Here is a 25802-nt window from a genome sequence, read left to right as displayed (position 1 = left end):
GTCCATTCTTTAACACTGCACGAAAACTGCTGCCAATATTCACTGCTGCCAATGATTGCACTGCTGCTCAGTTCTTCATCTCTTTTCCTTTCAATATGGTGACGGAGGCCTGTTATTTCTGCAGGCCTGAAGCCTTTCTTTAGCTGTCTCGCAAACGCCAAACTGACTTAGAAGGACTGCAGTGTAATAAAACTGTCTGGTTTTAAAAGTCCTCTCTGAGCAGGTAAAGAACAGGGAAATGTCACAGAAGCAGCATAAGAAGTGCAATTCTTTGTATTCACTAAAAACTGCTTGTGCAACATCTTAAAAGGAAACCTTTTGGCTAAATAAGATTTGAAATTAGGTAAAGCCACAGAGCTTCAGACTTTAGGATCAGCCATTTGATGCTTTGCGCCATAAAGAGCTGTTCATTCATATCCAAGTTAGGGGTTCCGAGATCAGCTCAATGCAATTATTGTGGTAGAATGTTCCATTTCCTGTGTATGTCTGTGTGCAAGGCTCTTCATTGGATGTCTGCCTTGTAGTGGGCCTTCTCTCCTGCGCCATATCTTACTGGTTAACCATGACAAAATCTGTGAGAGTAGGATATTGTTAAAGTTGTTTACAAAATAATTATTGGTGAGAACTTGCAAGGTCTCCTGCAATTGGCCAGCGAGGTTCTGACGCTAGCAAAACCACGTAAGATTCGTACAGTAAAGTTAGAACACACATGCTGCAGGGACATCGATGAATAGACTTCCTCCAGGGATACGGTTGAGAAAGCACTTCACTTTAGGCAGCCATAGAGAATATTTTCAGAGATAGATGTTGCTGACTTAGAGTATAGCACAGGGGCTGAGCTGGACTCAGAATTTCCAACAGATACTGCGGCCGTCTTCCACACTTGAACCACTTAAAGGCCGGTAAGCATATGCCGTTGATGCAGCCACCGAGCCACCGGTGTGAGGGGGACGCAAAGTTACTTAATTTGCATCAGAGTTTCATTGCGCAGCTAGTTGCAACTCACCATGTGCTTTGTCGAAAGTACTGCTTTTCTGAAGATCTTTCTTTAAACCACTAACTTTTTTTGCAGTCGTTGACTCATCGTTTCGTATTATACTTTCATATGTCATTCATCTCCATCATATCTATACACTGATGAGAAAAACGTTATGAACACCTGCTTAATAGCTTGTTTGTCCGTCTTTGGAACGAAATGCATCACTAATTCTGCATATCAGGGAGCCGACAGTTTGTTGGTAGGTTTGTGGAGGTACGTGACATTATATGTCTACGCACATTTCTTGTAATTCGCGTAAATAATGGACCGCTGATTTGCGTACAAGGTGATGGCGCCCAATAGCGACCCAGATGGGATGCATAAGATTTACAGTAAGCGAATTTGGTCGCCGAGACGTCCACGTGAGTTCACTATTATGCTCCTCAAAACACTGTAGCACATTTCTGGCATCGAAACACGGATAATTAGACTGCTGAAAGATGAGATTGCAGTCGGGGAAGACATCAAGCATGAAGGGATGCAGACGATTCGCAGCTGTCAGTGTGTCTTCGATTACTACCACAGGTCTCTTGCAAGCGCAGGACAATGTCTCCCATAGCATAATGCTGCTCGTACTAGCCTGCGTCCGTCGCGCTCCACTTTCCGGGCCGCCGTTCATCTCGATGACGGAGTTTGGCGAGACGACCATCTACGTGGCGTAGCCAAAATGTGGTTCTCCAGAAGACCCGACACGTTTCCATTTATGGAAGGTTGAATCCCGATAGTCCTCCTCCCGTTGCAGTCGTTATTGACGATGTCGTTTGGCCAACATATGAACACTTATGTTCAACAATATACGATGTACGGTATGCTCCGAAACACTTGTGCGTGCACCAGCATTGTGTTCTTCCAGCAGAGATGCCACAGATCACCATATATCCTACTTTAAAGAGACTCCGGAGACTACATTCTGTGAAGAGTCGTAGACGTCAAAGCACTTGGCGCCTAGTGGTAGTTTCATTATCCTCCTACCTCTATCGGTAGATAATCACGACAGTAGCACGTGAAGATTCGACCAGCTTCGCCGTGTTTGAGATACCCGTTCACAGACACCGCATAATAATGATCTGCCCTTTGTCAGAGTGCCATATCTCAATGGACTTCCCCATTTTCAGCCAATATTTTCGCTTGGGTGATCCCTTGTCCGTGTCTGCACCGCTTACGTACTTCTGTTACCGCGTCGAGTGAATGTAACGCCACCACGCGGCATCCAACGTCCCAGTGGGTAGTGGTCATAATGTTTTGGCTGATCAGTGTAGTTAGTATTGGCAATCTCTTGTTCACTTGTTAATTACTTATATATCCTTGCTTCAGTGGGTATATTATAGGTTTGATGTCTTATGGATTAGATTTATAGTGACCCTTGTTTCCCCTCCTATTATGAAGGTTCCCTTCATTAATACATCCATGGAGGTGTGGTTCCCCAACTTTCACGCTTAATTTGGGCACTCCTGGTAATTTTCTTGCAAAAAGACATAGCCGAATACAATGAAGTTGTGTATTGGTTACTCTGAAATCGGCATGATTCTGTGGAGTACTTCATTTTCCTGTAGGTCATCGGCCATCAGATCTGTGTCATCTTAGGGGTATGCCGAACAACTCAAGTGACACCTCAGGAAGTCAAGTCGATATCTTCGGGACCAAATTTACCAGATCTGAACAAAATGGGATGCTTCCGTGACGCTATGAGGCTCAGGCATCCAGCGCACAAACCTCTCACGTATAGTTAACGAGAATTTGGTGACCTGTAGTCATATACGTCAGGAATCCTGCCAAGAGCTTGTGGAATGTGTCATACGCAGAATCGATAGTAAGGAGATGTAAGGTCTTTTGAGGAGCCAACTTACCTTCTTTGCCACTGAATCAAAGTTCTTGTTTACGTAAACATGAATTTAAGTAAAGCAGGATTACTCACAGGAGAAATATATATATATATATATATATATATATATATATATATATATATATATATATATATATATATATATATACCGGGTTTTATTAGAACAAAAAAAAAGGTTCAAAAAATGTCCGACAGATGGCGCTTCATCTGATCAGAATAGCAACAATTAGCATAACAAAGTAAGACAAAGGAACGATGATGTTCTTTACAGGAAATACTCAATATGTCCACCATCATTTCCCAACAATAGCTGTAGTAGAGGAATAATGTTGTGAACAGCACTGTGGAGCATGTCCGGAGTTATGGTGAGGCATTGGCATCGGATGTTGTCTTTCAGCATCCCTAGAGATGTCGGTCGACCACGATACACTTGCGACCTAAGTTAACCCCAAAGCCAATAATCGCACGGACTGAGATCTGGGGACCTGGGAGGCCAAGCATGATGAAAGTGGCGGCTGAGCACACGATCATCACCAAACGACGCGCGCAAGAGATCTTTCACGCGTCTTGCAATATGCGGTGTTTTTTTTTGTTCTAATGAAACCCCATGTCATTCCAAGCATGTGTATCAATTTGTACCTCTCTATCTACATTATTCTGTGATTTATTCAGTTTTCATATTTATACTGACTTTTTGACCACCCGGTATATATATTCCCCAAAACATAAAATGGAAGGAATACGGAGCAAGAGTTGTTACAAAATCGATCTAGAACGTAGTATTGATTTCATTCTCTATCGGACGTCAGGCAACAGTGCGGCATGTACACTCCTGGAAATGGAAAAATGAACACATGGACACCGGTGTGTCAAACCCACCATACTTGCTCCGGACACTGCGAGAGGGCTGTACAAGCAATGATCACACGCACGGCACAGCGGACACACCAGGAACCGCGGTGTTGGCCGTCGAATGGCGCTAGCTGCGCAGCATTTGTGCACCGCCGCCGTCAGTGTCAGCCAGTTTGCCGTGGCATACGGAGCTCCATCGCAGTCTTTAACACTGGTAGCATGCCACGACAGCGTGGACGTGAACCGTATGTGCAGTTGACGGACTTTGAGCGAGGACGTATAGTGGGCATGCGGGAGGCCGGGTGGACGTACCGTCGAATTGCTCAACACGTGGGGCGTGAGGTCTCCACAGTACATCGATGTTGTCGCCAGTGGTCGGCGGAAGGTGCACGTGCCCGTCGACCTGGTACCGGACCGCAGCGACGCATGGATGCACGCCAAGGCCGTAGGATCCTACGCAGTGCCGTAGGGGACCGCACCGCCAATTCCCAGCAAATTAGGGACACTGTTGCTCCTGGGGTATCGGCGAGGACCATTCGCAACCGTCTCCATGAAGCTGGGCTACGGTCCCGCACACCGTTAGGCCGTCTTCCGCTCACGCCCCATCATCGTGCAGCCCGCCTCCAGTGGTGTCGCGACAGGCGTGAATGGAGGGACGAATGGAGACGTGTCGTCTTCAGCGATGAGAGTCGCTTCTGCCTTGGTGCCAATGATGGTCGTATGCGTGTTTGGCGCCGTGCAGGTGAGCGCCACAATCAGGACTGCATACGACCGAGGCACACAGGGCCAACACCCGGCATCATGGTGTGGGGAGCGATATCCTACACTGGCCGTACACCACTGGTGATCGTCGAGGGGACACTGAATAGTGCACGGTACATCCAAACCATCATCGAACCCATCGTTCTACCATTCCTAGACCGTCAAGGGAACTTGCTGTTCCAACAGGACAATGCACGTCCGCATGTATCCCGTGCCACCCAACGTGCTCTAGAAGGTGTAAGTCAACTACCCTGGCCAGCAAGATCTCCGGATCTGTCCCCCATTGAGCATGTTTGGGACTGGATGAAGCGTCGTCTCACGCGGTCTACACGTCCAGCACGAACGCTGGTCCAACTGAGGCGCCAGGTGGAAATGGCATGGCAAGCCGTTCCACAGGACTACATCCAGCATCTCTACGATCGTCTCCATGGGAGAATAGCAGCCTGCATTGCTGCGAAAGGTGGATATACACTGTACTAGTGCCGACATTGTGCATGCTCTGTTGCCTGTGTCTATGTGCCTGTGGTTCTGTCAGTGTGATCATGTGATGTATCTGATCCCAGGAATGTGTCAATAAAGTTTCCCCGTCCTGGGACAGTGAATTCACGGTGTTCTTATTTCAATTTCCAGGAGTGTAAATTAAAATCTGAACTCCTATAGCCATTGTGGGATATATGACTCTGGATGCACAGTGTCACAGCCTCTTTCTGCGTCCTCGATCTTCCTCTCCTTGCTGCAGTCACGGATGGTAAGCAGGAGACAGCAAACTCCGTTGCCATCCAAATTGCTACTTGCTCCTTGTGTTATTTTCTTTCCCACTTCCCGGTTTCAAAAGACTCAGGTTGAAGTTTGACCACTGTTTGATATCGACCGCTCTGCCGCGTCTTCTCACTGTCTCTTCTGGCAGCCATTGAGCATGCGTCCCGGTACGAGTATCTGAAAACACAGGAAACAGGCCCGCAGTAAGTGCCATTAAGTTCCATTCTGAACGCCGACAGCGAAGCGGCCCTCTACCCAGGACGTGGCTTTCTGAAGTACAAGCCAAAGCACTCTTCTACCTCATTCCACATTACCCCTGTTCCTTCCTCCACGTCGGTCTCCCGTCCGCGAAAGCGAGGGAACTAATACAAAAATCTGGAAAAAGGACGAGTCGAGAGAGACGGTACGCCTGGGAAATAAAAGGAATCCCGCGGTGCTCTTACGCGCACAGCGAGCTCTTCCGAAATTCTGGAATGAAAAAAGCGAGAAGCGAGCCACTGTCTGTCGGACAGAACAGGTGGTCGTTTTCTCATGTCCTACGGCGGCTCAGGGAGGCCCCGGCGAGGAAGAAACTCAGTGCCGCGCAGTTGTCGCTGGCCACAACGCTCATCGTCAGGAAGCAGGGGTCCCCCTGAGTGATCCGTCCACACACATGTCGTTTCTCCGCGTCACAAGCTTTGTGTCCATGAATATGATATAGTTGTTTTCAACGATAAATGCAGTTATTTCCGGGGACGCCATACACTCGAACAAAACCGTAGAATATTATGACGGTCATTCAATACATATTGCGCCATTTTAATACAGCTTCCAAAATATACATCGTCCTCTTGAAACGAACACCATCTCAACAGGCCTTGGAGGCCCAAAGGTTCCGACCGGCCGCCATGTCATCCTCACCACTTAGGTGTAGTCCACAGCTCGTGGTCGTGCAGTAGCGTTCCCACTTCCCGCGCCCGGGTTCCCGGGTTCGATACCCGGCGGGGTCAGGGATTTTCTCTGCCTCGTGATGACTGGGTGTTGTGTGATGTCCTTAGGTTGGTTAGGTTTAAGTAGTTCTAAGTTATAGGGGACTGATGACCATAGATGTTAAGTCCCGTAGTGCTCACAAGGGAACCTCCCCATCGCAACCCCCTCAGATTTAGTTATACGTTGGCGCAGTGGATAGGCCTTGAAACACTGAACACAGATCACTCGAGAAAACAGGAAGAAGTTGTATGGAACTATGAAAAAAATAAGCAAAATATGCAAACTGACTAGTCCATCTGCAAGATAGGCAACATAAAGGATACTGTAAGCTCAGGGTCATCGTGGTCCCGTGGATAGCGTGTGCACCTCCGGAACGAAAGGTTCTTGGTTCAAGTCTTCCCTCAAGCGAAAATTTTACATTCTTTATTTTCGCAAACTTATGATCTGTCCGTTCGTTCATTGGCGTCTCTGTCCTCTATAATAAGTTTAGTGTCTGTGTTTTGCGACCGCACCGCAAAACTGTGCGATCAGTAGACGAAAGGACGTGCCCCTCCGATGGGAACCGAAAACATTTGATCGCAAGGTCGTAGGTCAACCGATTCCTCCACAGGAAAACACATCTGATATATTCTATACGACACTGGTGACGGCATGTGCGTCACATGACAGGAATATGTTGTCGACCCACCTAACTTGTACACTTGGCGAATGGGTAAAAAGATTCTTCTACCTTGCCCGATTTAGGTTTTCTTGTGGTTGTGATAATCAGTCCCAAAAAAAGTGATGAAAACATAAGGTTTGTCACATAAACTTAAACAAATGAATGCAACAGTTTCACAGTCGCTCAGTTTTCCCTGTGCTCTGTCAAAACATGTTTTTAACGTTTTCAAATTTTTCCGTGTGTAGACCGTCAAATCCTGCATATGTTCAAGCAAATCTGAACATGTCCTGGAATTTTGGAGATCGAAGTTGATTATGTGTGAGTGCCTGAACTTTGATAATTGTCTGAAAATAAAAAAATTACAATTTTCACTCAAGGCAAGACTTGAACGAAAGTCCTCTCGTTCCGCAGCTACTCGCGCTAACCACAAGACCACGGCGCTCCTGAGCACACAGTCTCCTTAATTCTGCATATCTTGCACATGGACTACTCAGTTTGTATATTATGCCTATTTTTTTCCTAGTTCCACACAACTTCTTCCTGTTTTCTCGATTGATCAGTGTTCAGTTTTTCAAGGCCTATCCACTGTGCCAACTTATAGCTAAATCTGAGGGGGGTGCGATGGGGAGGTTCCCTTGTCAGAGCCATTTGAACCTTAGGTATCGTCGGCTGTGGCTGTTGATTTGTTGATGGCCATGTGGTCAGCACACCGCTCTCCCGGCCGTTGTCAGTTTTCGTGACCAGTGTCGCCACTTCTCGATCAAGTAGCTCCTCAATTGGCCCCACAAGGGCTGAATTCACAGTACTTGCCAATAGAACTCGGCAGACGCAGACGGTCATCCACCGAAAGGGCTGGCCAAGCCTAACAGCGTTTAACTTCAGTGACCCCGTTTTATCACTACAACAGGGCCGGGAAAGCGACCTCTTAGGTGCTTCAAATGGGACGTTCCTGCTGCACGTATGCGAAGTTTTCAACAATTCCGAGAGTTAGCAAAGCCAGAGTGGTCCATCAAAGTACCGTTTATGCGAGTGACCCGCTATAAGCAACCTGCATGCGGAAAAAAAACCATGGCGGACATACGTAAACGCTTGTGTGCAGGATGTGGTAACGATGTAGGCCCCTGGTCACGTGGTATGACGCGAAACGAGGCCGCTGACGCTGCTGCCAAGGTTGCAGTCCTAGTACCTCGGTCTGCTAGTTCTTCCATTCCCCCGGTGATCTCTGTGTGTTGTTGTCTGTCAGCAGATGGTGTCACTTTGGCATCACCACTGGTCTTCCTTTCATGGCGAAAAGCTGCGGGGGAATTGAACCTTTCCCTGCGGCTTGGCCGCTCGCTGCGAGATCATTTTAGGTAGGTTGCGTATAGGGCAGTGTCTTTTTAAACATCGCCATTTGTTAAGTGGTGATCCCTCACCGTTTTGTGCCCATTGTCATATACCTCATTTATCAGTAAAAGAAATATTTTTACTACGAACTGACTTTATATTGTCAACCTTGTGCTGCTGGCCAGACACTTCCCTCATAACTGATCATTTGATTTTAATTTTATCCTCTGAATTATTCTATCTGTGTACCACATACTCCTTGCCTTACTAATAACATTTTGAGCACCTTACAGTACTGTTTGTAACAGGATACTGTAGTTTGACTGTGACTACTTCTAACATTTTGACGTAACTCCCACTTTCTAGAATGAAATTTTCACTCTGCAGCGGAGTGTGCGCTGATATGAAACTTCCTGGCAGATTAAAACTGTATGCCGGACCGAGACTCGAACTCGGGACCTTTGCCTTTCGCGGGCAAGTGCCCTGCGAACTGAGGTACCCAAGCACGACTCTCACCCCGTCCTCACAGCTTTACTTCCGCCAGTACCACGTCTCCTACTTGCCCGCGAAAGGCAAAGGTCCCGAGTTCGAGTCTCGGTCCGGCACGCAGTTTTAATTTGACAGAAAGTTTCAACTCCCACTTTGTTTTACATGATAACCTTATCACACTAGCCAGCCACCCAGGCTGCCTTTTACTGCTAGTACCCCATTTAGAATGTTCTAATGGAAATCAACTCTCAAAGAGCATGAGAAATGTGTTAAGGAAAGCATTATATTTGTCACCTACGTGTCATTTAGTTACATACCTGGTGATCAAAAAGTAAGAATAAATTTGAAAACTAAATAAATCACGGAATAATGTAGATAGAGAGGTACAAATTGACACACATGTTTGGAATGATATGGGGTTTTATTAGAAACAAAAGTTCAAAAAAAAGGCTGACAGATGGCGCTTCATCTGATCAGAATAGCAATAATTAGCATAACAATGTAAGACAAACCAAAGATGACGTTCTTTACAGCAAATGCTCAATATGTCCACCATCATTCCTCAACAATAGCTGTAGTCGAGGAATAATGTTGTGAATAGCACTGTACAGCATGTCCGTAGTTATGGTGAGGCATTGGCGTCAGATGTTGTCTTTCAGCATCCCTAGACATGTCGGTCGATCACGATACACTTGCGACTTCAGGTAACCCCAAAGCCAATAATCGCACGGACTGAGGTCTGGGGACCTGGGAGGCCAAGCATGACGAAAGTGGCGGCTGAGCACACGATCATCACCAAACGACGCGCGCAAGAGATCATTCACGCGTCTAGCAATATGGGGTGGAGCGCCATCCTGCATAAACATCGTACGTTCCAGCAGGTGTTTATCAGCCAGGCTGGGGATGATGCGATTCTGTAACATATAAGCATACCTCTCCCCCGTCACGGTAGTCATTTTTCTGTCCAGCGCCATTTGTCGGACATTTTGTGAATTTTTTTTTTGGTTCTAATAAAACCCCATGTCATTACAAGCATGTGTGTCAATTTTTACCTCTCTATATACATTATTCTGTGGTTTATTAAGTTTTCATGCTTATACTGACTTTTTGATCACCCGGTATTATTCATATGTACATTCAGTTCTTAGCTATGGCATTGTTTTCTGGGGAACAAATGGACAAGATATAAACACAACTTTTAAACTACAGAAAAGGGCCTTGAGAGTAATAACTAAAAACAGTGGCCAAGCCCATTGCAAATATCTGCTCAAAATACTGCGATTTCAGTTGCACAATATGAGTACGATTCGCCATTTCCTGATGGAATGCCCTTTTTTTTAACCATTTACGTTCCAATTTATGTTTTCCGTCTGAGTTGTCGGCCGTTTTAGCGAACGACGGACGGGTTGTCGATAGTGTTTTACGTTTTATCCGTTGTAGCAGTGAGGCGAACGACGTTTAATCCTTAGTTCAGGACCTCTCTTGTCTCCATGGCGTATTTTATGGCCCTTTCTCCAAAAGAAACACTCTGTTTTTAATTGTCTTTCCTTCCCTCGATTGGGCGTAACGTGCAGTCGCAGTTGACTGCTTTTTGTCTTCGTGTTCTACGGTTCTGATTGGGCGTGTATGACATTAGTTGTTCTTTATCCCTAAAAGAAAACAAAACAGAACAAAATGATGTAGTCGAAAGGAGTGTAATATGATAGTTCAGTGTCTGTTCTTTCAGATATTTCCAAAAGAACAGGCTCCGCGCAATCATGTAACTGATTCGGCCCGTTGGGCAACGAATTCACAACCATGAGTTGGGATGCAAATTAACATTCGACTTCCAGCGGAAATATAAAATTGGATAGCATGGAGGACATGGATGGGGCTGCAGATAGGTGGCGACAGGTTAGAATGTGAGTCAGCTGGGCAGCGTGCTGAGATATTCATCGCAAGTACGATAAACACACTGTACTGTGTAACACCTCCGATTTATGTATCCCGCTCGATCGGGATCTGATAGCAGCCCAAACAAATATTAATTAATGTGACCGCGTACCTAATGGGGCTGGCAATCGGATTTGACTGCTACGGAGTTGTTACATTCCATTTTGTCCTTCTCAAATGATGTAATAATGAAATGTCTGGTGACAAGAAGAACGCCAACACAGCTTCACTAATCAAGAACCTATATTCGTCTCAAAAACACAAAAGGAAGGAGACAGCCACTGCCTTCGTCATACATATTTAATTTCTCAGCACAGGCTTCCTCGCTATTCATTATCGTCACACTCAAATTCAATCACTGCAATCCAACACTGCAATCCAAATGATGCCGGAGCGGTAGACGCGAAACCACAAATCTCGGCACAGAAATATCACTGATCACTCTCGTAATTATACTTCTTCACTTTCCCGTATTATTCTAACACAAAGGGGTTAAACCGCGGCGATGGCCACTCCCTTTGTCGGTAAAGCCTTGCATTACAGCAACCGGCCTCCACACGGCTCGGCCCGCAACCTGGGAACTGACTCAACTCTACACTCGCTCTCGCAACACGACACACTATCGATTGTTTGCCCTATCGACCTGTGCCGAGTGCAAACTTATAGTAAGGGCCTACGGACCCCTTACAACTGGTGGTGCAGTAGTTGATACAACTGACTAGTAAGCAGATTCCGGGTTCGAGTCTGGTCTGGTACACATTTTCACTCATTGCCGTCATTTCCTCGTAAAGTCGCGACGCAGCTGATATCATTAGTTCCTTCTCTTTCCCCTCCCTTTCTTTCCTTCCCTTTAGTCCCTCTCCGCCTTCATCCATCGTGAGAAGAGGGTTGTTGGGCCATGAGTGAAGACATGTAAAGCGTGAGAAGCTGCAGAAACTGAACCACAGCGCCTGTTCTCCACGTGGGCATTGCGCAGATGCCACTATTTGTGCACATCGGCACCTCACAAGTCGACAATTGGCTCTGCAATCATTGGTACGTAGTGCAAGTTCTGGTGCAATAAATGAGAATCTGGCAAATTCAAAGAAGTTCTCTAGATGAGTTCCACGAATGCTTGCAACAGACTACAAGATCCAAATAAAAGCCATTTCGTCAAACTTGTTGAGTGGTGTGAGCCCAATGGAGAGGAGTTTCATTCGTGGATCGTTACAGGTGACGAAAGTGAACATCGCTGTGGGCCGGAAATAAAAATACAGTTACTGGAGAGGCATTAATCATCTGCTGTCAAAGCCACGACGACAGTCTTTTGGGATACTGATGGTGCCCTTTCTCGTGGATATATTCCTAAAAAGGTCAACCATCAATTCAGAGGCAAGAGTAAAGTCTCGGAACAAACTCAAATACGCGATCAGTCACAAGGCTCGCAACACTAGAACACATCGCCAAATTTGGTTGGACATCACTGTCTCACCAATAGTATAGCCCCGACCTGGCACTCTGAGGCTTCCTTTGTTTGAGCAACACTTTGAAGGTGATTACTAAGTAATTCATTCTCTGACAATAGGGCGACGAGTTCAGGACAAAAGCTTTGATTCACAGCGAATATATGCTCTTAAACAACGCTGACACTCGATGTAAGAACGCAGAGGAACTATGTAGGAAAACAGTACACTTAAAACAAGTCGTGACTTGACAGTAAAAATGTTCTGAGAAAGAGAATCTGAGGAATTACTCATTGAACGACCTTCGTATTGAATCCCACAGTTTTGGCCTTTGTTGTCGAGGGATTACCAATCAGCGCGATAGATTCAGCTCAAAATACCGAAATTGTATCACCACCAATAAATTAAATGAAGCGTCCCCATGAGAGATGCTACTCGAGCAGAAATTAGAAGAATATATTTGAGATTAATACACGAAGACCTCACTGCTACAATGCAGAACATGTACTAACATCCTGTTTGCTACTTTGCTGATGATATTACCTTTATTAAATAGTAATAGTAATAGTTTTGTTATTTACAAAACAAAATCAGTATCATATCTTACAACTAACACTGAAAAAACATGAGATTAGTTATTCTGGATTTTTCTTAGTTGCCAAGATAGTATACCACATCGGATGCGTAACTACGTCTAGAGAAGAAAAGCAATTGTCTCGAACATGATCTTTGGCAGCAGAACATGTCCTGCTAGAATAGCGCTCCATTAAGAAACCCCAGCCAATCATGGGATGGCTATCCCCCATCCCAACACAACTTACTTTTGATTCGGCACAGTTAGAGCGCCACTTTTCTATTTCCATACCTCAGCTAGCCTGTTATCACTTTATTGATGTGAATTGTAATTGGATGCCAATTAAATTAATCCTTTCCTGCTCCTTGATTTCCTGAGACGGACTTTACGCACAAATCATGCCTGCCTCTCATCTAGAAAACCGTTTCGTAATGTGCAGGACTCATTGCCGGCCAAAGTATTTGCTGTCGTCTCGACTCCGAACCCCCGTGGTGAATTCTTAGAATATTGATGACGGTTCATCACTATAAAGGGCCGTATACGAATAGGGAAATATTGCAACCCTTACTCAGGCTGATAAAATTCTCCATAATTAACGCCTCCTTCCGGCACTAAATCTCTTATTCTCATAAATTCTTGGGAGACTGTATTATTCTGAATATCCTTGATAGAATTCGTTTTAGAAAGAACTTCACAAATGAATTGTCTGATGAACCTCATAATACCTATAATTCTCGGGAAACCGAAAGAAACGGAAAAAATTCCAGAATTACAAAGGTTGTACAACATTAGAGAGCTCTCAGAACTGAACACTTCATTTATTTTGATATAAAAGGAATTTCGTTACGGTCACTAAATCGATTATGTCGTAAAAATCTTAATGGTGCTTAAGACGTCATTAGGGCTTTCGAAAATTAAATAATTTTTGAGGGATTGTTAAAGTGCTAAAAGACAAGTTCGTAGGGGTTGGTCGTGAATCCCTTCTTCTTAAATTAATGGCAGACTTCAGCGAATATCACATACGCCATTCAATTCGGCGTCAAGGTCGTGCCTAAAACTTATTTATTTGGAAAGGCCCGGAGACATTGTTTGTGATAGTTTGGGTTGATACAATATTTATTTTATGACCTGTATTCGAGTGATAGTAACTGATCGGAAATTATGAGTAGAGGAATATTAAGAGAAGGTTGTTCCTATCAGGGCAGTGTTTCAAGTCTGTTACTGATCATTAAGAACGTAAGGTGTTGGTCAAAGTACGAAACACACTAATATCTTGAGTGAAGTATTTTGAAAAAGCGTGTGTGCATGTAGTATCGAACATTGTCATTGCGAGAATCGCCATGGAGCGTCGCCTTAGGTAAAGTCTTGTTTCATGAAGACATGAGAAATGACCCAATAATCGCAGACTGTCCTACTCTTTCTCCTACCTTATTTTTTTTATCTTTTTATTTTTTGAGCCATCAGTTTTCTGACTGGTTTGATGCGGCACGCCACGAATCCCTCTTCTGTGCTAAACTCTTTATCTCAGAGTATCAATTCCAGCCTACATCTCAGTTATATGTTCGATCTATTGCAGTCTCTGTCTTCCTCTACAGCTTTTTCCCTCTACAGCTCCCTCTAGTTCTATGGAAGTCATTCCCTGATATCTTAACAGATTTCCTGTTATGCGGTCCCTTCTCACTGTCAGTGTTTTCGACATATCCCTTTCCTATCCGATTCTGAGCAGAATCTCCTCATTCCTTACCTTATCGGTCCTCATACTTTTCAACATTCGTCTGTAGCACAATCTCAAATGCTTCGATACTAATTTGTCTCGGTTTCCCCACGTCCACATTTCACTAACATGCAATTCTGTACCCAAAACGTACATTCTCAGAAATTTATTCCTCAAACGAAGGCCTGTGTTTGATACTAATTCACTTGTCTTGGCCAGGAATGCTCTTGCTTCCAGTGCTAGTCTGCTTTTGACGTCGTCTTTGCTCGGTCCGTCATTCGTTATTTTTGTGCCTAGGTATTAGAATACTTTAACTTCATCTAATTCGTGACCATCAATCCTGGAGTTGAGTTTCTTCCTGTTGTATCTCTTCTACTTCTCATTGCTTTCGTCTTTCTTCGATTTGCTCTCAGTCCATATTCTGTACTCATTAGACTGTTCATTCCTTTCAGAAAATCATGTAATTCTTCTTCACATTCACCCAGGATAGCAATCTCATCAGCGAATTTTATCATTGATAACTTTCACCTTGAATGTTAATTCCACTCCTGGAGCTTTTTTTATTTCCTTCATTGCTTCTTCGATGTACAGGTAGAACAGTAGGGGCGAAATACTACGTCCATGCCTTACACCCTTTTTAATATGAGCACTTCATTTTTGGTCGTCCACTATTATTATCCTCTCTTGGCTCTTGTACATGTTGTATGTTACCCGTCTCTCCATATAGCTTACCCTTATTTTTCTCTGAATTTCGAATATCTTGCTTCATTTGACACTGTTGATCCCTTTTTCCAAGTCGACAAATCCTTTGGACTTTTCTTGATTAGTCTTCCTTCCATTGTAAACCTCCACGTCAGAACTGCTTCTATGGTGTCTTTACCTTCTCTAAAGCCGAACCGATCGTCGTATTTCACATACTCAATTTTTTTTTCATTCTTATGTATATTATTCTTGCCAGCAACTTGGATGCATAAGCCGTTAAGCTGATTGTGGGATAATTCTCGCATTTGTCGGCTCTTGCACTCTTCGGAATTGTGTGAATGGTTTTTTTTCCGAAAGTCAGACGGTATGTCGCCAGATTCAAACTTTCTACACACGAACGTGATTAGTCGTTTTGTTGCCACTTCCCCCAACGATATTAGAAATCTGAAGCAATGTTATCCATCCCCTCGGCCTTATTTGATCTTAAGTCCTCCAAAGCAAATTCTAATGAGGGCGGACCCAATAATCGCATACAGTCGTACTCTCTCTCTTGCCCCTATTCAAGTGAATATGATAAATCGGTCACGTATATTGCGAAAATTGTCGTTCCTATTACACATCTTTGGAACTATTCAGACGGTACTTAGTTTCTTTCGAGCAGTCACTAGTCTCCATACGTCAATTCTTACCAGAATTAATAATAAGTTAGAGAATATAGTATGTATGGGACAGGTTGACAACTTTTTTTAAATGTTCAGATTTATATATATTAGTGTATGTGTTCTTCACGCATTGAGAAAAAAAAATACGGAGTGAGTAGAACACAATATTTACAATATAGAATCCCATAAACAAACATATAGAGCATTTTTCTAATCTATCTACTTTGGGGTTGCTAGCAGGAAGTTTTCTGGCCTGTCATCCTATGATCCATCCTGTGGGGCATTCTTTCGTGATGTGTTTGGTAGTCTGTGGTTCTCCCCAATCCCGAAGTGGACATAGTTGCTTTCCCAATTGCTGTAAAAAATATATGGATTTGCCATATTAAATTCTAATTCTGTTTCCCATTGACCATGTTCTGTGTGGCAATTCAAAACCCGGTGGTTTTTGAATGATACATAGCATATTATTATTTTTGTGCAGTCCATTCTTGAGTCGATGCTTTAGTAAGTTCAAACTCATCTTCGACCGTGACCTTTGCTGCTGTTGCTGCTAGTGTGACCGTAGTTTTATTCTATACCATCGATGTCTTGATGGATTGGTACATTTTTACTGTCCGTTATATTCTTGTGCTCGTTTGTGACAGCCTTTATGCACCGTAATTGAAGGAGTGGAATGTGGGTTAGTACTGGCAGCCAATATGCAGGTCCTGATTTGATAACACCAGCAATAATCCTCATAGCGTTATTCAGTTGAACGTCTAAATTTTGTGCGCATGGGCTGCTTAGCCAAACTGGAGCAGGATATTCAGCGGCTGAGATGAGAAGACCCAGAGCAGAAGAACGTGTGGTGAATACCGAAGCTCTGCTTGTTGTACCACATAGCTTTTGAACGATGTTGTTTTTTATTTTCAATGTTCAAAAATACTAAAACTTATATTTCACGAAACAAACCGGACATACTAAGTAACACACATCCATAGTTATAACATAAACACCGAAATAAAGATATAAGACCAAGAAAACATCCAAACCATAAACCACTAAAAAGTTACTACATACAAAATAAACCATAAAAAGAAAACCTAATAATCTCAACACAAATGAGACGGAATTTCAGGCAAAAATATATAATCTGAACAAAACCTAAGGAAACATATAATAAAAAAATGTAACCGAATTTCCACATACCACCTCCTTCTAGTGGTAACTACGTCAAAATGTAATTTCGCTGATTCACTGCCATCCAAGCTGTAAAGAGCGAAAATTACCCACCTCAACGGACTAACCTATATCTAAATGCCATAAATACCAGTACATCTACAACGAATCTGCAAATAACGTATACGTCTTGGGTTGTCGGGTGTTCTGAAGGATATCAGCGTCGTACTTGCACGATATTTCGTTATTTACCGAAATATCGTGCAAGTACGACGCTGATATCCGGCAGAACACCCGACAACCCAAGATATCATTAGATTGTCGGGAAAGCCTGAAGAATTACAACGTCTATTTGAATTCCGAAAAAGACAGCACATGGAAGCATCGATATTACACGTAAAATAAAAACACCAATCGATCATATAATACTCTTAAGATCACAGTCACAGTCTACAATATCAAGACTATTACCTATTTATGTATGTACAGGAAACCTGATGATGATGGTAGTATGTCAAATAAGCTCATTGCGATTTACCCAAAAAGACTTATACAAAAAGCAATATAGGTGGTATATAATTGTCGTCAGAGGGAGAAAAATTTGAAGCATAATTGAAAAAATTTGCAATTTACAACAGCCAACAAGCTACTCATAAATAAATCTTTATCAACTACAGATTCCCATCATCGAATCATTTTAAGGAATCATAAAAATATTTGCAAACGTCTGTATGATAAAATTGTTACTGGCACGTCAAATACGCCGAAAACCCTTCCTTTACTTCCTTAAGTGAAAGTCATTGATATATTTAATTAATATTCGTACACTGCCGTAATCAGATTTCACCCTGTGTTGAGTGCACTCTTCATGCAGACGACTGCATAAAAGATCGCAGAGTTACGCAAAAGCTGCGGGCCTCTCTGTAGAGCTATTCGATACCTATCATAGTTAATCAGTGATTTCTTTATCTCCACCTCTACTCTCATCTGCATCTGACACATGCTAAAGATTAGTGGGGTTTTTAATTTAAGAAGTGACACTTTCTCATAGAGATTCTACACGCATTCTTTTACTGTGCTTCAAAAGCAATTTTGTAGCAAGTCTCTGATACTTCTTCAGAGTAAGCCGCAACTGAGAAACGACAGTAACTACCTGTGAAAGCCCACTTGCACTCGTCACCTGTTGTTAGAGTTGTCACTGCTCAAAAGCAAGCTGATTTTCTTGGTACATGTGTATGGGCAGATGTTCATAGCTAATTACCATTTGCATTCTATACCAGCTTAACATGCTGTACCAAGCCTCAGCTCTTTTACGAATATGTTGCGAATCTATCAAAAGTGTTTATTCTACGCGATGCATGCACGTCCTTTGTTCAGCCAGAGAGAACCATTTACCGTTCTTAAACGTGCGTGATGAGACCATAAGAGAAGCTTAACGAATTTGGTTACTAACAGGCTGCAAGGTTTGTAATGAAAGGTCTGATCCATTATTCGCTTTGTTATTACTCCTTTGTGAGGTGAATAATGTGCTTCAGAGAGCTCTTTAACGTTCATCTATACATTCTTTGATAGCAGGCATGCAATCCGAGCACGAAAGGAACAAAGTAAAGCACACAAAATAATGAAAGCATGATATTTACTGAAAAGCGCACCTGACGTACTGCATCCTGTAGTAGCTTATAAACACGAACGTTTCTTTGTAAAGGAACAACGAAGTACGTTGGTGAGAAAAACTCAAGGACAAAGTAAATTTCGCATGATGTATAACTGCCAAGTAACGTAGCTAGTAACTTGGATAATACAGAGAAAGAGCTGCTAAAATATAGTACAAAAGAATACTGGAAGAAATACACAAATGAGACCAAGAGAAAAGACATATTCATTGAAAGACGATAATTACAGTCAAGTCACTACTGTTCATGGTTGTCTCCTGGACGCTACAAACGGTGGAACAAGATTCTTAATACATCAGATGAATTAGCAATTGCAAACAACGACAACCATCAGTTATAGAATGGAGTGAAGACAGTGAAAATCTTTGCCACACCAGGACTCGAACCCGGATTTCCCTCTTAATGTATGCAGTCACCTTACAATTTGGCTATCCGTGCATGACTCATGACCAGACTCAGACTTCCATTCGTCGTCAACCGTACTTTTGGGCCCAGCCATGAGTCGTGCATGGATCGCCAAATGGTAAGGCGACTGGTTGCGAAAATCTGGAAATTACGGGTTCGAGTCCCATTCTGGCACAAATTTTCATTGTCGTCATTCCATTCTACAGCTGATGGTAGTCATTATTCGCAGTTGCAAATTCATGTGATGGGTTTCATAATGGCTGTGGTCGCTGCAGTGCATTGTCATCAGAATTACACAGGCACTGAAATACCGTAGATTCTTAATATGCTGTGTTATCACCAAGGGCGGCAGTGCGTGCTTTGCAACGTGTTCCCATGCTGACAACAGGGTTGTTAGGGAGTTCTTGTGACACAGCATTGTATTCAGCCACCAGTGCGGTTGGCAGCTGCTGGGTGGTGATGCTACATATGTATTTGAGGCAACACATTTCCTTCCCCCTTGCATGCCACACATGCAGTATGGGAGTTAAGGTGGTGGTACGAACAGACCAAACCATTTGTATAATAACCTGTTGTTCCTACAATACTCCCACCTGCGCACTTTGATACGGTTGCGTGTTTTCATTTATATTAATGAAGACAGGCCCGAGTGCACCCTTTTAAATATGCAGCATAGCTCGCAATAACTTTGACCACACAGTGTACTGTGTTCAAAGATTTGGAGGTCAGTACACCCATGCAAAATTATAGTAGTGGGACAAAGTTCGTTTCAGTCCATGTTGTTAGTGCAGGTTGCCTACATCAGGGGCAGGTATGCATTCAGGGGCAAACCTATTGATATCCTTTGACTGACAGATACTTAACATATGGTTCTACTTTGATTGACAGGAGTACAATAGGTAAGTACCTGCCAGTCAAAGGAGAACAATAGGTTTGCCCCTGAGTGCACACCTGCCCCTGATGTAGCGACCTGCACTAACAAAATGGACTGAAACGAACTATGTCCCACTACTAATTATGCCTCCTCAACGTCATATCATTTGGACCACTGAAACAATCATATCTGACAATGTGTAAGTAGGCTGTTTAAATGCAGGATGTGCCCTCGTACTGTGAGAAGAGAGAACATGTAATGCACTCTGGTACACTGTGGAACATGATAGTTTTGGTGGTACAGGTATTACAGTGTATGGAGGTATAAAGTTGTGTGGACGTACTGACCTTTAAATTTTTAGAGACGGTACACTCACTGGTCACAATTAGTGTGACACTGTACATGATCACAAAATGTGTGTTTTCAGTGGTACACTCGGCTGTGATATCTATATTATGAATGACAATGAGCAACTGCATTGAACAACAGCGATAGGATGTTCAGCGAATGGATTGGCTTGTGTGTTCCCCTGACTTCAGTCAATAGAGCACATCTAAAATGTGTTAGGAGGTATATTGTAGGACATTCAGGTGCACCAAAGTCCACACAGCAGTTGTCAACCACACTGGAGAGGGAATGAAAGACCCTCACGCAAGAACTCCTTAAAAATCTTGTGGTCAGCATAGGAGCACATTTCAGAGCATGCATTGCATTCCATGGTAATCGTACACGATATTAAGAACTATGTCCCGCCTTTTGTAGTACGCTGAGGTAATTACTCTGCTTGTGGAGAAATGTCATCTCTGTTCATGTAGTTGAATGTTTCTTCAGCTACCTTCTGTACTGTAATGATCATGTTATGTGTGGTAAAAGTTTCATCGGGATATGTCACCTGGCAGTGACACATCAAGCAAAAGTTACTTTTGCCCACACGTTTTGCACTCCAATGTACATTAGAGTCTCACTAATCATTCCTACCCGTTATCAGTTCACCTTTTTCTCTGTATGTGGGTAAGGACCAGATATTCTTGGTGTTTGGTACTAAATTCTGAAACCTGTAACACAGAAATGTTTTGCTGTCTCCACTGCTCTGTCCTCTATCCCAGTATCTAATTACTAAAAATATATTACCTGGTGAACATCCTCAATGGAGGAATATGTTAATACAAGGTGGAGCAAACAAAAGTGGCCGAGAGAAAATAAAGATTTACAGATTACAGAGAAACACAGAAAATGAAATACAGTACTCACCTGACTATAGCAGATGTTGAAATTGACCACCACTTATCTCTTGTCACTTCTGGGCCCTGGTCAGCAAGTTGCTGATGATGGACCGAAGCTGGATTGTTGGAACAGCTAGAATTTCATACGAAAATTTATGCTCCAGTTCTTGAAAGCTATCATGGTTGCTGCGATACATTTTAGACTTGAGGGCTCCCCGCTCAAAGTAATCGCTCACTGACAGATCAAGTGACCTGGGTGGCCAACTAGGACCTCGACCAACCTGACCTGTGCTAACAACTCTTTCAGTCGTGAAGATTGTGTAAATGTGGTCCAAAGAGCCGGAGTGAATGACATGGAGGGCGTACACGTGGTGTACGATTCACGGGTTCAGGTGGTGTGGTTATACACATACAACCACGTCCAATCGTGCCCACTCGACCGGTTCGCTTTTATTTGCCCATGGCTGTAGAATAAAACGTCCGCTCCAGTTGTCAGCAACTTCTTATTTATTGCACTTCCGGTATCGAAGCATAAAGCTTCATCTTCAGGAGGCCCCAACTGCGATCGAGAGAAGGAGCTACTAGCTTACAAGTACTAACGTGTTGACACACCAGAATGAAATGTAAAGTAGCGAAAAGTGGTGTGCCCACTTTATTATGGAAACTTAAATGTTTGATGGTCGAGTGACTCGGCCATGATAGGTCACACCTAAGTTAAGTCTCCATCATTTAGAGCTCAAAAAATTCACAGTTAGTTGGAAGAAACTTGTGTTTAAGCATGGTTTGATCAACGTGTCTCATTGTTCTGTTTTTACACATATTTTAGTATACTTTCGGTGCCCTCTTTTATAGTTGTATTTTTATCTTTCATCTTTTTATTCTGATGCACTCTGCCTCGTTAACGTGTTGCCATTTTTGCTGAACATTCATGTTTATATGTTGTATTTATTCTTCAATTTGTAGTTCAGTTTTGTATAAATCTTGTGGACCCCACTTACGTAAGAGGGCGGACCAGTTAGCCTCTGTCGCTCGCTATTTTTCGGCTTTCAATATTTCGGTCCCTCACCTCACTGGTTGCTATGCTACGTCAGTCACTTCCGCCGCAGCTGTCAGCAGGCTCCTTGACTAGTCATCGCGGCTCGATTCCGAAGCGGGACTTATCACTGAAGAAAATCCCATTCCAGCCAACGAGATTCCAGCCCAAAGACATGTCTGGTGAGTCCTGGACACCGGTGGAATACGGCCCGAGAAGCGGGAGTGATATTCCGGAGAGCAATTTCTTTTCTTAATGGATCCCTTTCGTTGTGATACTTACAGCATAGTTGTGCTTACTTTTCAGGAAGATAATGCACACCCACACGCACCGAGAGTCCTGTCTCCGCCCATGTGAAGTCCTACCTCTGCCAGCGAGATTGCCACATCTCTCCCCAATTGAGAACTTTGGAGCACTCTGGACAGGACCATCCTACCGTCTCTGGATTTTGACAATCTAAGGCGCCCATTGGACAGAATATGGCACTATATCTCTCAGGAGGGAGTCTAACAACTCCATCAATCAATATCAAGCTAATAACATGTTGCATAATAGGCACGGGTGGACCAACGCGTTATTGACTTGCGCAATGTGTGAAGCTCTTTGTCCTAAATAAATCATCTAATTTAATGAGATACTAATCATATGTTTGTTTGTACGCACACACATCTACAGACTTCCGTCTTATTTGGATAATTGCTTCGTTGTGCGTCTCTCTCTCTCTCTCTCTCTCTCTCTCTCTCTCTCTATCACTATCTCATCGTCTTAGGGTGTATATTACCAAGATATGGCAAATGCTGTGAAATGGGGCAAACTCTCAGCTCTCCCTACAATGCGGTTACAGTTTTTGTTGCCTCAAAAATAAGGCGAGCAGCTCTCACTCAAGATGGAGACTGCCCTTTACATCAGAGATGGTAACTCGCAGAGCGCAACTATCCCAGACGTTGCCCCGCTCTCGTACATTGTCGAGACACTAACTCTCGGAGCTGTTTACACGGCAAGGGTTACTCGCGATAATTGTATGAGAGTGAAAAACCCCAAAGAGTATACCATTCTGATGACAGTGGTGGATGTGGGATCAGGTGATCATATACATTCGAGCTGCATCGGTGAGTCAGCATTGCCGGCAGGCAGTTTCTGCACTGTAGTAGAATATCGACGTCCAGCCGCAAAATTCTCGTGGAACGGATGGATCTTTCACTCCACAGTGGAGTATGCAAAGCTCTGAGGCTTTCTGACAGATTAGTCTGTGTGCCAAACCGGGACTCGAAACCAGAAGGTTGTGTTATGTGGGCAGTGCCCTTACCTGGTGAGGTGTCAGGTCACTCGTTGACCAGTGTGGTGTTGCAGTTGATGACAGTGAAACGATAGCTGAAGTTTTTAATTCCGTGTTTAAGAAACCTCTCACACGGGAGAATCATACGAACGAACCGTCCCGTCGTTTAACCATCGCACAGAGTCCCGTATGGACGAAATGTAACAGGTATCTCTGAAATACTTCAAAACAATTAAGTCGCCAGGTCTGGATGCAGTCCCCAGTTCTGTTGTACAGAGTACTCTACGGCATTTGCCAATTACGTATCTTGCATTTATTGTGAATCTCTCTCCCAGCGCAAAGCTGTACGCGACAGGAAAAATACGCAGGTGACTTCCGTGTATAAGAAGAGTAAAACAACAGGCCCGCATAATTTACAGATCAATATCCTTAACATCAGTTTGTTGCAGAATTCTGGACCATATTCTGAGTTCGAATATAATAAATGTCATACAGATGGAAAAGTTTGTCTACGAATCAGAACGGTTATAGGAAGCATCACTCGTTTGAAATTCAGCTTGCCCTTTCGTCGCACAATATACTGTGAACTATTGATGAAAGATAAACAGGCACATTTCATATTTCTAGATTTCCGAAATGCATTTGATACGGTACCCCATTCCAGACTGTTAACGAAGGTACGAGACTACGGCGTAGGTACCCATATATGTCAGTGGCTCGAAGACTTCATAAGCAATAGAAGCCCCTATATTGTCATCAACGGTGAGTGTTCATCAGAGACAAGGGTGTCGTCAGTACTGTCCAGGGAAGTGTAATGGCACAGCCATTATTTTCTATACACATAAACGGTCTGTCCGACAGAGTGGGCTGCAATTTACGGCTGTTTGCTGATGATGCTGTGGTGTACGGTCAAGTGCCGTCTTTGAGTGACTGTAGGAGGATACAACATGACTTAGACGAAATTTCTGGTCGGTGTGGTGAATGGCAGCTGTCTCTAAATGTATAATAATGTAATCTAATGCGGATGAGTAGGAAAAACAAACCCGTAACTTTCAAATGGTTCAAATGGCTCTGAGCACTATGGGACTCAACATCTGAGGTCATCAGTCCCCTAGAACTTAGAACTACTTAAACCTAACTAACCTAAGGGCATCACACACACCCATGCCCAAGGCAGGATTCGAACTTGCGACCGTAGCGGTCGCGCGGTTCCAGACTGAAGCGCCTAGAACCGTTCGGCCACAACGGCCGGCGAACCCGCTTGCCAACAGCGCTCGGTAGACCTGGACGGTGCCCCATCCAACCGCTAGCCAAGCCGGACATCGCTTATCTTCGTTGATGTGACGGGATGCGGTGTTACCACTGCTGCAAGACCGTTGGCCACAACAATCTGTGACTCATTGAAATCTGTGGTTAACGGGTCCGATAGTCCCCTTGTTAGACACGAAGTTCTTATTTCCTCCACTCGCCTTTTCGGGCTCCACAGATACCTGTGATCAATATCGGTGCGAAGAGGGACTTTGAATAGCACGAATACATACTTGTGTACAGACGTCGAAGGGATGCCTGGTCGTGATAGGCAAAGTGAGGGGGGGGGGGGGAGGGAGGGGGAATCGGAAGGGAGTTTGGCTCAAATGGCTCTGAGCACTATGGGACTCAACTGCTGAGGTCATTAGTCCCCTAGAACTTAGAACTACTTAAACCTAACTAACCTAAGGACATTACAAACATCCATGCCCGAGGCAGGATTCGAACCTGCGACCGTAGCGGTCTTGCGGTTCCAGACTGCAGCGCCTTTAATTAAATGAAATGAGTTCAACTGTATTCTGACAGTGAAGCTTAAGTCTGGGCTGCAGTTCGAGGATGTCGCAAGTCTACGTGATGATAGTGGTTAAAGGAAGAAGAAGAGAGGAAACATGATTCGCGTCAGGATTAGAAGGTGATGGGTCCGGAAGCACAGAACCAGAACTTGTGGCTTCAGCCGTCAGCTCGCCAGATAGGCTAAAACACGGGTGGGACAGGTGTAGGAGCTGAAGTAGAGGTCAGACCGGGCTGGGTTCTGCACAGCAAGCAGCGGACAACACCCACCGTATGACGCCTTCCCCGCGCATCCCATTGCTTGCCTGCTGACGCACGGGGCTGGTTTTGTCAGCAAAGCTCCGGAAACAACAACGTCTGCTGATGATGTGACGATTCTACCCGACGCTTAGGCTCCGAGTGAGTTTACGCTGAATGCGTAGTTAAAAGGCGTAACAAAAAATTCAGAACGATATTTTTTACCGAAAGTCTAAGATATTCCCAGGTTGCCTAGACGTCCGGTGCGCCTGTGGTTCCTATCGCTTGGAAATCAAACCTCCTGGAAGAGACGTCTTGAGGAATTACTTGCCATGTCTGAAACATATATTGTGTCGACTCACGCGCACATGTTGCTATT

Source organism: Schistocerca piceifrons, chromosome 7 (genome assembly GCF_021461385.2).
Source record: "Schistocerca piceifrons isolate TAMUIC-IGC-003096 chromosome 7, iqSchPice1.1, whole genome shotgun sequence".
In the NCBI taxonomy this organism is placed as follows: domain Eukaryota; kingdom Metazoa; phylum Arthropoda; class Insecta; order Orthoptera; family Acrididae; genus Schistocerca; species Schistocerca piceifrons.
This window is presented reverse-complemented; position numbering follows the sequence as displayed.